The sequence below is a fragment of the Numida meleagris genome, chromosome 2, assembly GCF_002078875.1.
Source record: "Numida meleagris isolate 19003 breed g44 Domestic line chromosome 2, NumMel1.0, whole genome shotgun sequence".
In the NCBI taxonomy this organism is placed as follows: domain Eukaryota; kingdom Metazoa; phylum Chordata; class Aves; order Galliformes; family Numididae; genus Numida; species Numida meleagris.
This window is the reverse complement of record NC_034410.1, coordinates 95925224-95940752: the sequence shown is the minus strand read 5'-3', so window position 1 is coordinate 95940752 and position 15529 is coordinate 95925224. Positions and strand designations below refer to the sequence as shown.

General features: G+C 38.0%; 1 protein-coding gene across 1 annotated transcript in view; it reads left to right on the top strand.

Moving 5' to 3' along the window:
* Positions 1–15529, top strand: part of GNAL (G protein subunit alpha L) — a 95272-nt gene that overhangs the window by 31821 nt on the left and 47922 nt on the right. Inside the window, exon 2 of the mRNA XM_021388709.1 lies at positions 7082–7179. The gene's annotated coding sequence lies outside the window, so the exon portion shown is untranslated. The remainder of the gene's footprint in view (positions 1–7081; positions 7180–15529) is intronic.

Genomic DNA, 15529 nt, shown 5'->3' with positions numbered 1-15529 from the left:
TCAGGCAATCAGGCTGATACCATAACTGTACACACTTCTTGGAAATGTAAGGTAGAGTGAAAGCTTAAAAGTCAAGTCACAAAAATAGTTCAAGAAAGAGACTTAAAATGTTCTTTGGTTGTTCATTCCTGGTTTTTGAACACTGGCAGCTAGCTCAACATTCATCAGTTTTGTCTAGATGCAGCAGTATGTGGTAGCTCCATTAAAATGGTGCTTTTATATGTTTATAAATGCTGTTTGTTTCCCCACGTCCTTTCCTTACACTTCCAAGTTAGGTTAGATTGTCCTAGGAGCTAATAAAGTGATTCTGTTTTCTTGGAACTTAAAGTTCACCAACATAAGTGTGTTTTGCGAAGGTGTTTTTTTACCGTCCTCTTATGTTCAGTTTTGATTAACAGAAGTTCAGTGCAGACTGATTGTGCTTCAAGGCTAAGAAAAGCAAAACAACTCCAGTGAACTGGGAGAGAAGGTAGATGGGGACGGATTGCTTTTACTTCTCTTTGATATACCCAAAGTTAGGTTTTGGAGGAGGGTTAGAGGCCAAACTGCTGATTGGCCTATCAGAATGAGTCACTAGCTCACAAAGGAATTGCATTGATTATTGCACACCCACATATTACTACAGAAGATACTTTGCAGGGGTGGAGGTTATGCTTTCCGTAAAGCTTTCTGTATAATTAATCTGCTGTAAGTTCTGGTACTTTAGAAAGATCTGAACTCCCCTGTTAAGCGTGATCCTCACATGCCAGTTTGCCTCACATGGTTTCAGTGTTCCTTGCACTATTGTTTGAGTGCTGATGGAAGGTTTTGATGCCACTGCTATTGGAAAAATTCAATTAATGTATTCCGCTTCCGTTTTTGGATTATAACTCTGTTTGCTTGTCTTTGTTATTAGGGCATTAGGAGTTTGAGCAGCTGCGTTTTCTATACCTGCAAGAAAACAGTTCCCTTGTTAAGTAGAATGTTTCATAAAGGATTAAGTGGAACTGGCTGAGCCATAGGGGACACTTTTGTCTCATAAACAAGAGGCTGATTATCAAGAGATTGTACTTGTTAGTGGAAAAGGTAACTAAGCAGATTCCGTTCTCTCATGGATCTCTTACTTGATACCTTACTCCATAATTTCTGCATTAAGACCGTTTAAAATTTTGTGTTCCTACATCTATAATGACTCTTTGTAGATTTTGGAGGGTGATGAGTATTTTCAATGGAAGATAAGTTGCTATACTTGGTATAAGCAAACCAATAATAATTGGAGGCACTGGGGGAAAGTGTCTTTCTTTGTCCCTTGTGGGTTTCTTGTAACATCAGTTAACAGCTGTCTCAATTAAACACTGGGTTAACATTGTAAATTTAGACTCCAAAAATTAAGATTGCCTATGCAACTCCTCTTTATGGAAGATTATGCAGATAGCTTATCAGGTTCTTGGTGTTTTTTTCTATATGGGCCTGTGTCGCCCATAGCAAAGAGAAGCCCAGGCAATGGAATTAGATACTATACCAAAAATGTAATAAAAGATTGTTTGCAGTCAGCTCGTCTCCCTTCTGCCTAGCCCATTTCTTTTACAGGGTAGATGGCGTCGACTGACACCTTTGTGTATTCTCATAATCCATCTGAAGCCCCATGTATTATTCCCTCAAGTTTATTCATTCAGCATGTTTCCATTATTACCTTTGTTCTATATGTTCTTAAATTAAAAAAAAAAAATACATAACACATTATTGATTTCTTCTTTATGTAGTAGGAAGTCTTAGCTGGTGGATTATATTAAAATATCCTGTGTATCTTAGAGAAAGTTAATTGTCTGTGATTAAACACAGAGATTAAGAAACTGTTAAGTACAGTAGTACTGTAGTCTTTGGAGATTAAGAAATTCCTATATAGGGAAGCATGTTGATAGACTGTAGAAATTCCCAGAGCCTTGGGATCTATCAGTAGCCTCCAAAGGAAAAGGGCTTTTGATGCTTGGAGTGGATTTTTAGCTCTCTAATGATTGTACTGGTCAGGATGTGTGTTTAGAAGCACAGAGAGTTGCTTTGTTGTTTTTTTCCTTTACTCTTAACACGCTATGTTGTAGAGAAGGTTAAATTTCAAGTACAACAGCAATGCTTCGAGAGTTTGTCTCCGCTTCCGAATGCACAAACCTTAAGTTTGTGGGAAAATTAATAACAAGAAAATACAAGCTAGTGGATATAGAAATGTAAGTTGTCCTCATCTTAACCTGATTGTCTGAAAACAGATTTCACCTGCATAGTTTGCAAAAAGAGAGTATTGAGTCTTATGAAAGTCTTGGAGCTGCAGAAGTCACTTCTTCTTTCTCCAGGTTTCACTTGGCTGAAATACAAACTTTTTTTTAACTGCCGTTCTTGTTCTGATACTACACATGGCTTATTCTAAAAACACAAACGTAATACCAGTACGCTAATCTGATTTGTGGCATCAGTTGCAGCCAGAGCGGCGGCAGAACAAAGCCTTCTGGTGCATGATGAGGGAGTTTGGCTGAGCTTCCCTTCCCTGGGGACAGGGTCCCTGTGGTCTTCCCTCCAGCACCACAGGAAATGAGGCTTCCTCACAGCCCTTGGGCCTTGTTGACCATCCTCTCTGATAGAGTGTGACATCCTGCTGTCTGCTGCACTGAAGGGACTGGTTCAGTTTTGACTTCATACACTTAGGAAAGTCTGGGCTACAGAGTTGAGCACCTCACATTAGAAAACCCACAATCCATAGAGTGTCTTCCATATGATATGGCAGCATTACCCATTGATTGTCACTCTCTTTTTCCCCAAAAACCTTCCTGTAGCCAGGTGGGTTGATGAATATAGTGCTGGAGACCTGCAGCATTGGGGCAGGCCAAAATAGTCACCCACTGCGGGGAGCTTGAGAGAGGTTGGCTGCCAACTGGTTATGGGTCGCAGGGTTTAGCTTTCCTGTGGCTTATCAACTGAAAAAAGAAGTAGGAACTGAAATTCAGAATGGAAGTGGTAGCTTCATTTTACACCCACTGTGGCTGAATGCTGCAAATGTGTAACGTTTGCTACTCGGGTTGCACTTCTTTAAGTGGTTGTCACACTGATCAGACAGGTTTAATCTGTATTTTAGACAAGAAATTATCTTGCATCTTAGGCTTGAAGGTTAAGAAAATGAATTTCAGTTTGAGGGAAATGGATCTTATTTCCTGTTGATCTCACCAGATGTTTCCAGGTTTACAATGTATTAACAGAAGGAATATGTGGAGTACAAAATAAAGCAGAGTCTTCCATACTGCAGCTTCTATGAGACTGGAAGGTGACATCAGGATAGCTATTAAATGTATGCTCCATCTGGAAGTAAGACAGGAAAGGATCTTAAAAGAATAAAAACTGTATTACTGACCTGGCATGAACTTTTGTGGTTTGTAAAGCAGTCAGCAGAAAAGTTCCAATTCCAAAATACATAAAGAATTGTTCATGAAGATATGTCACTGTTTAATTTTCACTAATATGTATTCCTAATGTAAGCAGCTGAAAGTGAAACAATTCCATTTGATATATACTCAAAATTTTTTGTAGGAATTATAAGAGGGAAGAGGTTTCTACAGTAACCTACCAGTAAATTTGTTTCCAACATAAGGAAAATAAATCTTAAGAGCATGAGGTATCTTCAGGTAGGATAAAGTTGAGACTTAGCTGTAGTGCATGTGTATTTGTTATCTGTATTGTTTTCTTAGAATGTTTTGTGTAGGAATATATTCCCTCCATTTTTTTCTTCTACCTAGAATGCCCTTGGAGTGGGCAAGTAGAAATAGTTATCCAACACCTTTTTAAAATGTGGTAAAAATATAATACCGTTTATGTTAGTGACATCAGTTCAAGGGTGTTTCTCAAGCTTACTTTATTTTGAAAAAAAAAAATCATAACCTGTTTACATCACTTTCTGATATTTAGAGGGTTTGTAAATATGTATGTCTTGCAAAACAGAATCATCATAGAATCAGAGAATGGCTTGAGTTGGAAGGGACCATAACAACCATGCAGTTCCAACTCCCTGCCATGGATAGGGTTGCCACCCACTAGATCGCTCTGCCCAGGACCACATCCGTTTGTGATACCTTAGGCATTATCATTTACTTCTCTAATGCTTTAATTAGAATGCTGTATCAAATTATATATATTTATGGGCTTATTTTATATGTGTGTTAATAGGTGCAAATATTTGCCACTGTCTCTAAGGAGAAGTTTGGGTGGAACAGTTCTGTTCTGCTTTGTTTTCATAGACATGTTACGATGTAGGTGTTTTTGTGCTTTTATGCATAGTATGTTATTCCTGGTTCTTCTCAGTATGCTAAATATTTTTAGTAGATCTCAGTGACTTTGATCCGAGAGAGGTCAGCCATGTCTGTTTGCAAACTGAGAGCATCAGAAGTCCCTGGTGATTTTTCATGTTGCCATCCTCTTATGCTCCAGCTGAGATTTCTTAGAGGACCTGATCTTTTGACTTTTTAAGATCTTCTGGATAACTGCTTCCTAGAAATCAGCACCCTTAAGAAAATCTTAGTTTGAGATTCTCAAAGTTACTGAGGTCACAATTTACCCACGCAATCTGATTTATGTTGTACTAATCCAAGGTAATGTTTTGCTTCTAGTTCCCTGCCTGACCGAAATGTTAATGGCCAAGCTTTAGCCCACCTTCTTTTATCAGGTAGAGCAAATCTGCCTTCACCATCCCTTGAAAGACCCTGGAGCTTCCCCAGAGCAGGCATTGCCAAATATGGCTGCTGCTCTGAGAGGATGTTGCCTCTGTGATAGAGGGCAGGTTGGGCCCAGACAGAGTAGATACATTTTTGGTATGTGTGAGCATCATCATTGTCCTGTGTGCAGTGGGAGCCTTCAGCAGCTGAGGAGGAGAAAAAAGTGCTGAAGCACTTAAAGAAGAGAAAGGGGTTAAAAACAAGTGTGAAAAGTTAGATCGTGGTACTTGGTGTCTTGAAATGAAGCAAGATTTTTCTGGAAGGCTTTAGTCACCTGGGAAGGAAGGATTGGGTAGCTGTGTGGGAGGCAATTTGCAGGCAAGTGTACTCCTCTGCAGTCGATCGGTACATTTTAATGAGGTAAGTATATTTGCTCTGTTTTATAGGATTTGCTTTGGACTAGAAGCCTGAAAGTTGTTTTAAATAGACTGCTTTGAGATATAATGGTCAGGTGGAAATACTTGAAGCATATAGCATGGAAGCTGTGTATTTACAACATGTTTGTAGGGTCTTGGAAGCAGAGTTATTTTCAGTAGAAAACTGTCTCTTCTTCAGAAGAGATTTTTAGGGTAAATAAAGGTCATACAAAGGATGTAAAAAACAGAAGTGAAGTTAGAAACTGCCATAGCTGTTCAATTTCATTCTTTTACTTAATGTATTTATTCACATCTGCATCCATCTCTCAGTCCGTTCCATCCCATAGGAAAGGAAGTTTTCACACTGATATCCTTGACCTCTTCTCATTCCCATCCTGTAGGCTGCCGGAGGCTGAATGGAGCCATTTTTGAGATCCAAAACCATTCCCCTCAGGGATGGGAGCTCCCACGTGCTGGCGGATGGCAAGACAGGGAAGGCTGGGCTGTGTTCAGGCCCTTTGAGGGGAACACAGATACCGTAGTTGCCTCACGTAGCCAGTTCCACACAGTGGGACAGCCAAGTCCTTTTCCCTTGGGACCCCTGCTGCTCATGCAGGGCGCTTTCTTTCAAGCAAAGTTGCCTGTGTTTAGACAGAGATGCCAGCAAGTGAATGCATTTGGTCGATGGGCTAAATAGCAATCAAGCAGAAGTTTCAACTTGGAAGAGTGTTCCACAATTTCTGGAATTTATCATTTTGAGTTTGCTCCTTTTGCTTTTCCAATTCTTTTTTTGTTTCTTTCAGCAGTGTTATCTGTTACATTTGTCCATTTTGTCCTACTTACTTGGTTTGTTAACTTGTCCTTTCTTGGGCTTGTTTTTGCTTTCTTTCTGCTGTAGGAACAGAGAGTTTATAATAGCTATAGCCCATCTTCAAAAGGTGGATCTGCAGTGTTCTAAACAATCATTACATAAGTCACTAAAATAACAAGGAAAGATAAACACGTCCTCATCATGAGGAAGAAATCATTCCAAGGGCAATATAAGTATCTATCTGCCAGTCTCCAGTCATGCTTCCTCTTTTCTTCCAAGATTTTCTGTGCAGATTTTCCACACCTGCTTTAGCATCTACTTTTCTCTAAAGTTGAAAAGCTTCTGAAAAAAAGCTTTCAGAGAAAGACTCAGTGACATAATAAAGGAAAATACAGATTCTTTGGTTTGTCTAACTTTCTTTAATTTTAGAAAGATTTAACATAAATATAACGCCCAACTTTAAAAAGAGCTGGAGCGCACGAAGCTCTACATCCAGGGCAGAGGGAGTGAAGAGGCTGTCAGTTGGAGTTGGACCCACTGTTCTGTGCCCGTGTGTTTTATACAGCTGAGCTGCAGCTTCACCATCACTGAGGATGGCTGTGGTTTCTTGATCACATAATTCTGAAATAAGCTGGTCGGCACACATTTCTGGGCTGGGTTGCTTGGGATTGCTAGGAAAAGTATGTTGTGCCAGGCTCAGAGGAAGCGGTGTAGAGCAAAGGCTCTGAATTCTTGCAATTGAATTACGTTGCATGAGAAAATAGTGAACAGCGGAGAGTTGTGTTTTTCAGGAAAAATTACACAATCTTTTTAAAGTTACAGGCTGCTTCTTCCTCTGAGAAGTTATATGCTGAGCAACCTTTTGCATCACTTTCCTGGCCTTTCCATGGCAGAAGTTTAAATTCAGTTAAAAACGAAGTGAGCGTGCTTCTAGCCAACATTTGTCCTTAGACTAAATTTTACATGTGGACTGGTAGGAATTTTGAAGGCTGTCTTCATTACGTACCATGTACTGGAAACTGTCAGCAACCAGTTAATAAATGTTTTTTCCTTTCCTTCTTAAAGGTGTAATTTATCATTCTACAAAATTTAAAAGCAGGAAGGTTGGGGGAAACAGCAACAAATCTAGGTTGGGGATTCGAAAGATTAAGAAATATTCTCTTACTTGTTGTGTTTCCAATTTTCAGGAATTCTTTGAACATGCGAAAAAGCTCTGGGATGATGAAGGCGTGAAAGCATGCTTCGAGAGGTCAAATGAGTACCAACTGATTGACTGTGCACAGTAGTAAGTGTTTCTTTTTATTGATTTAATAGCCAAATATATAATTGTCTATAAAAAGTTAAAAAATATATTTGTATTTGCAAGATCTGGGAGTTTTGGAATGCAGCAGTTAACATTCTAATTCTAATTGCTGGTTTTATTGTAGTCTGCCTTTTTGATACAACTAAACATTCTGCTTCCAGTACTTATCAGTTTATGAAAGCTACTGTGAAAGAAAACATCAAATTAAATAATTTTAAATATCTACATTGTTTGAAATAGATACGCACAGAATCATTTTGATTGAAACCATTAAAAATTCAGAACCAATATAAGGAAAACGCTGTGTTTTAAATTCTGTGACCCAGGCAGTGCTTGAAAATAGCTGTTTTTCTTCACATTTCACTAAAACTTCTGTGATTTTTACCAAACATGATGCATACCTGCATTACTGTTGTGTCTCTAATGCATACTCTGGGAAAAAATGATAAGCAGTATTTCAGTAAAGTTGTATTATGTTTGTTGTTCTCTCCATATACATAAAGTCAAGCAGTACACTTGTGCGTAACACGGCGGTGACCCTCAAACAGGTTTGTGTGATTGGGAACGTTCTAAGAAAAGGTGTGTAGAAGACTGTGGAGGTGCAAATCATAAATACATAGTACACTGATGAAATAGATTAGTCGGGAAGTAGTACATTAACATGCCGGGACTGCGGCACTGTGCTGTCCCCGGTAATAACCTAGCTCTGAGTTAGACTTCAACCAAAAATACACATTTCATGTGAACAGCTATTGCAAAAATGTATACTGTTAGAGTTGCTATGTGATTTAGGGTGTTCAGAGAACACACTCCAGTGTGTTATGATTTGTCTAATTAACAGTGTGGTCAGTAACAATACCACAAGTCTGTTGTAGCACTCAGTGTTTTGTTTTTCTGTCCTCTCTGCTCCCAGTGCCTAAGCTCAGGCAGAGAAAATGACCTGTGTAGCTAAAGGAATTGTTGTACTTCTGCCACAACAGGGAATTTTGGGGCTGTGGATCATATTTTCTTTTCCCTCGTTCCAGACTATTTTGGGAAAAGAGAAGGATCCAGTGATGATTCATCAGCACATGGAAGCAAGGGAAAAATCTGTATGTGTAGGAAGGAACTCATTTGACCTCAGTGGATTAAGTTTACCAAAGCTTGGACATTAACCTGGCAACGGTCCAGACGGGCAGTGGTTCTGTATAATACAAAAAAAAAAAAAAAAGACAACCAGAAAGTTTTCCTGAGCTGTGATCAGTGGGTCTACCCTGCACATTTCCCCAGCACCACCATGGTACAGAACTCAGCTATGCTTGCTGGAAGGTCCAGGCTGACTTTTTGGGATATCTATTAATACACTCAAGTAAGATCTCGGACCAATAAAATCAAATAATGACATACATTTATAGTAGTTGAATATAAAGCTTGCTGTACCGATCAGTAAAGGCCCATGTGGCTCCCAGTCTTTGGAAAAAGAGCCTTAAAGAACCAGCCAAAGACACTGTGGTATTTTTGGTACCGTGCTTTCCCTTTAAAATGTTGCCTAACTACAAATTTTGACAAGAAGAAGATTAAGTCTCATGGCCTGTTCAAAAACAAAACACAAATTCTAAAAAAAGCAGATTTAGAATGAAGTCAGCTGTCCTGAAACGTAAAATTAAATTCTACTACTTTTTTTCTAAAAGCTTGAGGGAAGATTGTTGTTATTTTTTTTCTATGTATCTTTTCCACCTCTTCTAACTGACTTTTTTTTGGTGGAGTCATTCATTGTAGTAGTAAGTAGCGTTTAATACTCAAATATCCCTTGAGGATATTTGTGTTTTGTATTTGTGATATACCTGAAAATGTAACAGTTAAGCAACTTGACCACATTTTCAAACCTTCAGTCTTAGCATGGAGACTTGAAACTCAGGAGTACCTGTGTCACTGACCTGATCAAACAGCCCCTTTCTCATAGGTGTTGATATCTGCCCCTCCACCATTCCTTAAAAATTAAAATGGTACTAAGATAGTCAAGGAAAGAGATTGTAAAGCCATCATATATTTGCTGCATGCTTGTGTTTGTATATTGTACAGCAGTGGTTGCTTTACCCAAAAGAATATCTTTGGGCTCTGGATCTTATTCAGAGTGGTGGAGTGATGTTTGCCTTGTTGCTGAAGCATATGAGACAAGTCTAGGTTAGAAATACAGTTCTCATATGCACATATGTTTTGCTATGTGCACATAGAAAATGGTGACAATGAGAATGCGGTCATTCTGGTTCAGTAGGACTGGATGACATATCTGTTAGAACCTGTCCATGGTATTTAATGAGTGAAAAAAAAGTGAGGAAGGAAAGCAATGCTGATGCGTGCGTTTACTGTGGGATTTTTAAAACATCACCATTGTTTTCATTGCACAGACCAATGAGAGAAAGCATCTCAGGATGTTAGCTAAATCCCGGTCTTTTACTTTAGTGCAGGAAGAACATTATCAGTAGGTCACCACTAATTTCTTCGTTTAAAAAAGCAGCAAAACAAAAAAAAATCCCAGCTTGCATTAGAAGTACCATTGGATTACAAATTGGATTGCTGACTTAAAATACTGAAAAGTGTTCCTAGCATATTATTAAGTCAATGACGCAACTTGGTGACTGTTAAGTAAGTTACAAATTCAGTGTATTTTAAAATAGTTTAATTTGGGTATGATACAGAGCTTCTGTGTTTTTAAAACTTAACCTGATTTTCTTTATTGCTCCGGGAGAAATATTTTGCTGGACAGAGAGGTAGTAAAAAGACACAAAGGCAAATTCTTTATTTACATTGGGCCTGAAAGTTGTTTTTCCTTGATCTTTAATGCCTCTTTAAATTACCAAGGTACTGATCCTCTGTGGAAATGAAAATCAGGGCCATTTTAATATTCTGACATGACTGCTCCATACATCTGCACTTCTTATTGTGTTGCTAGTACCCAATGTGAAACTGTGACCAAGCAGGAGACCGTGTGCTCTAACAAGAGTAGATAGATCATGTGCAAAGATTTGAGTTGTTCTTATTCACTAACTACAAATGTATTTAAGTTACTCTCAGAGGGGAGAATACTGCACTACTTTCAGCCTTTTTTTTTCCTTAATGACCTTTGAATATTTGTTTCTTCTTGGTTAATACCGTAACACTGACAGGTTATTGTTTGCCCTGTCTTCTGTCTTAATGTTTCTTTCAAGTTAAATTTCAAGTTTAATTTAATTTTAAAACTCAATTTTATTTTGTTGGACTAACATCCAGCTTACCTAGATTTCAGCAGGTTGGTTTTGTCTATGATGATAACTCTTTTGGCTTACTTCAGTTAACTTCAACTTATTTAAAACTACTGTGATTATGTAAATATTCTCATACTGTATATTCAGTAAATTTTAGCTTTGTAAGAGATTCTCAGATTGTGTGTGGTTTAGTACTGTCTTGGCATTGAACTGTCTAGTATATATATTGTAGACCTAAGTATCTTCGCTAAAAATTTCGTGTTATTCTGAAATAGTTTCCTAAAAACTGAATAGTTTGCTGTAAGATTAATGCAAATCCATCTTTAAATATTTTATCTTCTACATGCTTTTTATTGAAGACCAAATTTTATTGGATCTGTGGAAGGGAACTGCAAGGCAAACTTCCTTGAATATAGAAGTGATCAACAGAAGTAAAGGTCTGGATATGATGACCTTCATTTACATAAAGACAAGTTGATGAGTTGATTATGTGTCTTCATAAATTTGTTTGCATCTTCTAAGAAAATTAATTGCTGAGCTTTTGAAGAAATATAACACTTTCTTTTATGATAGCATACGTTGCAGAAGAGTTGTAGGTTTTTATTACCTATTTGGCATTATACATGTAAGAGAGTGACTTCATTCTAATGCTAGTGATAAGTTTTCTGCTTTTAAAGTCCTCTTTCTTCACTGTCAACTGTAATGTGCACTGTCTGGTGGCTTCTTTCGTAATCCCAGAAAAGCTGTTGAAGTTACTTTTTACTTAGAAACTAATACATGGGCCCAATGATAGCAGTGAAGTTGAAGACTTCTGTAGAATGTGAGCCTGCACTGGAGAATACTGGGGACTCCTGGTCTGGTGGTGTACATTTATTGTCTTGCTAAAATAAAGAATTAAGTGATCTTGGTTTTGGTTACTCATATATCCGTTGCTCAGTTGACTGGGTAAATTTGGTTGCAGTGATGAGACATGAGGTGTGGGGATACTTAGAGCGATTAGGCAGTATCAGGGAGAGGTAGTGGTTTGTAGAGCAAAAGAGTACGCAAGAATTAGGGAGGAAAAAAACACAAAAGCATAAAATGTGGCTCTTCTGCTAGGTCACATACAGTTTGCTCAAGGCATCTTTGTTAGGAAAAAACCTACTCTCAGACTTATTGGAAGGTTTGAGAGTTTTGTTTTGTCTCGTTGCATTCGCACAAAATAATCATATGTGTTTGTATGTGGGCATGTGGGGGGCTGTAGCTCAAAAGGTTATTCTTCTGCTTGCTGTGTTTCTCTGTTTAAGAGCTAAACCAAGAGATTAAGGGAACACTGCTCTGAGCCAATAGTTTATCTCAGTTTGCTCACCGATCTTCTTTACCTTATGAAAGATGCCACTCCTGAGTGTGAAGGCCTAGATTGGTCTCTGTACAAACATTTGTGCTAATGAAATTTGATTATTCAAGTTCTCAGACAAGCAAACAGAAGGGATGTGAGCTTGGCCAAAGAAAATTGATTTTATATTTAAGCTAATATACATGCACAGGACACATCTCAAGTTTTTTGTTTGTTTGTTTTTGTTTTTTGCAGTTATTCTATCTTTGAGAAGGGTTTCAGCCAACCTGTGAGGCATCTATCAAGATATTAGATGAAGTAATTAAAGAAAAAAATTGAGTTGTTGTCCATAGATTGAACTCCTGATGTGTGATAACTTATTTTTTCTTTGTCTCAGCAGCACATCTTGAAACTAAGCATATCTCTAGGTTACTGTGCTCTCTTCTAGATATAAGACTTAATCATTAGTGTTGGATATAATTGTCCCTCAATTCCCTCTTGCAATATGAGGTCAGAAAGCCTACTTCATCATTATCTGTGTCTCTGTGTCTTATCTGGCATACCACTCAAGCCTTGTTTTGTTGATATGTACACAGGCTACGTGCATGATGGCAAATAAATATAAGCATTAGGGTAATTCATATACTTTCACTTTGTGTGACTTCAGGATTTGCCATTTAATGCTATTTCTTCTAGGGATTTTGCTAGAATTGGCTGCATCATACTCCAAATTGGATTTTGCTAAAGCTCTCACACAGAGAGGTCACAAACAGGCTGTGCTGACTGAATGACAGCTAAGTCCTTCCTGTAGTGCCCTCCCAACACCAATTTCCAATGAATCCAATCTACCTGTAACAGTTCTTGATAATTAACCTTTTCAAGACCAGGGTGCTTATTAGTTACTAGTTCTATCTCCTTTGAAAGTTCCATATACAGTAATAGCTATCGGTGTCTGGATGGCAGCAAGCAGCTTTTCTTTTCTGACAAAGCGTGAGGCTTCAGCTTTTCCAGCTTTGGTAGTCAAATAGCCGAAAAGGTGTTTTCTATCATCTCAGTGTTTTTGTTTGTTTTAAAATCCCCACTGTATATATAGGATTAAACTGGGGGATTGTGCCCTCCTTTATGCATTTGTTCCTGTGCCTCTCCATCATCATATACTGTTGAGTTCTGCCTAATTTAAGATCATTGAAATGTGAGGAAAAATAGTGCCTTGGGCACTCTTGAGATCTGAGTTGAAAATTTGCTGAAAAATTCTACAAACTGCTTAATATTTTGCATTAAACTGTCATCAGTGATTGACTGTATCAGTTAGTGGCTGATTGTTGCAGCCCATCAAAGATTTTTGACATATCTCATGTCATATTGTCTTTGTCAATGTAGATACCTGGAAGTTGAGTTGGATTTGTGTTGTCTCTGGCTGGTCCCAGGTTTCTTCAGAGTACTGGGTTGTAGGAGTGATTCCACCCCCACTCTGTATTGCTGAAGGGACTTAGAGCCATTTCGTCATCATTTAATTTCTCCAGGAAGATGGCCAGAATGAGGCCAGAGGAGTCTGACCTGGTGTGCTTGCGTACTGTACTGCATGGCAAAACTGCAGCAGAAAATACAACTGCGGTTACAGCTGAATAACAAACTGTTGTTTTCTAGATGACATAGATGTATTGTCTGTGAAATCATTAGTCTGGCAATCTGTTTTTCAACTGACAAGTGGCAAAGATGAGTTATCCAAGTATCTGCACCATTTAAGGAAAAGATGTTTAGGAATGTAAGTATTTAGTTTTTGTCCCTGGAACAGCGGTATGGTATTTGTGTATGATGTCATCATTTGAGGAAAAAAATCCAGAATTATTTCCTTTCCACTGCTGCGTGTTCAGAATGATTCTGGATGCACCTGGGAGGGTGTGCAACCTACTGTGGGGAGCCTGCTGGAGCAGGGGGGTTGGATGATCTCCAGAGGTCGCTTCCCACCCCTATGATTCTGTGCTCACCTCCAGCCTGGAGTTTGAAATGCACAGACTGGGTGGCAAAGTTCTTCTTGTGCTTCTTAATACCTGCCTGTTTTCAAGACACTGTGGTACTTCTTTGTGTGTCTCTCGAATAGGCTTATTGAAGGGGGAATGGACTGATGAAATACGGCTGCTGAAATCATGCATTTGTTGTGGAAAGGGAGAGAGCAGAGGGAGAGTGGGAGGGGGTGGCTGAAGGATTATGCAGGTTAAGAGGTTCTCCTGCATACCAATCAAAGAAACATGGTTGGAACATTTTGCAGTGCTTTAAATGCAGTTGGAACATTTATTTTCAAATGTAGCAGAGTATGACTGTGATTTCAAACTACTAGCTGAAATGTGCTCTTGATTGGCAGCTCTGAACCCCCTTCCATCTTTGCTTTTTATTTTTAATAAATTTTCCTTCATTGTAATGCATGTATATGTATGATAGATTAAGCTAAACACGCTGATGATAAGCTAAATAGTATTATTCTAAAAACTGGCCATTCTTTTTAGATTTGGTAATGACTTAATAAGTGTAGGACTTTATACTTTTTACTTAGAGAAAATATGTGAAGAATTAATTGATGATAAATGTTTAATACTGTGTGTTCCTGAATTTTTGATGGCGATACATGAAAACTATAATAATTTAATTTTCTTCCATCTGAAGTTCACTTTTGGTTCACATATAGATAACTCACTGTGATTATGAAGTTTCTTCATTTTCCTTCACTTTCAACTGTAAAAATTGAATGTTTAAGTTAGAAGCATATTTTCTGTGGTTAATTGATGAACAAGTTTTCTCCATTTACCTTATTTAAATTATAAACCTTAACCAAACAGTGAATTGTTTTTTAATGATAGGGAAAAGAAAAAGATTATAATTACAGAATAGTTGCTTCAGCCTTACTGATGAGTCTTCTAAACAAAGGTGTTTGCCAGATAGGACAAAAGTCATTCTGCAGTGTGTAATGCTTGCATCTTTCACTGTTTACTAACTAGCAGACCACGCTCTAGAGAGGCAGAATTGTGGTTTCTTAAAATATACACTGAGAATTTTCTGAAATAACCATTTCTTCTCTTGAGAATTTTTGTTGTTGTTCCCCTTTTTACCACCAATCATGAAAAAATAGCATCAAACTTAACCAATACTGTCTAGATTTTGTTAATCTAATTGTGACCAGCATGACCTTGATCTTACAGTAGTATTACTTAGAAGTACAAAACTGTGGAGAAGCAGCTGTAAAAACCCCCAAAATGCCTTTGTATTCGCAGTTCTTATGAAGTATGAAAATACCAGTCTCCGGTGGGATGGCATATGGGCATGCACCTGCCTAATTTAGCCACCTCAACTAAGTGGTTTCTATACCTAGAGGAAAAAAAAACTATATATTTCTCAGTTGAAAAATAAGAGTGAAAATAGGTTATAAACTCATCACTTTATCCATCTTCTAAATATTAATATGATGTATTATTTTTACTGTAAACTAATTACAATTGGAGAAGCATTTTAGCAGCTCGGAATGGGATGCTCAAACATAAAATAAACTATACGTTTTCCCACATGCTTCTGCGTGCATGGCAATGTTTTCTGCAGTGTTGGAATAGGCAGAAAGTTTGAAAATGTAAGGCAGAAAACTGAAATATGCCTTACCCTCAATTTGAGGTAGTTAGTATAGTTGTCTTTTTTGTCTTTTTCTCCTTTCACAGATAAATAAAGCATCCAAATTAGGATTTGGATTTATTCTATGTCTCTGGTCATACAGAAGTGATTGGTTTCACAAGGGCAAGTAAAAAAAAAT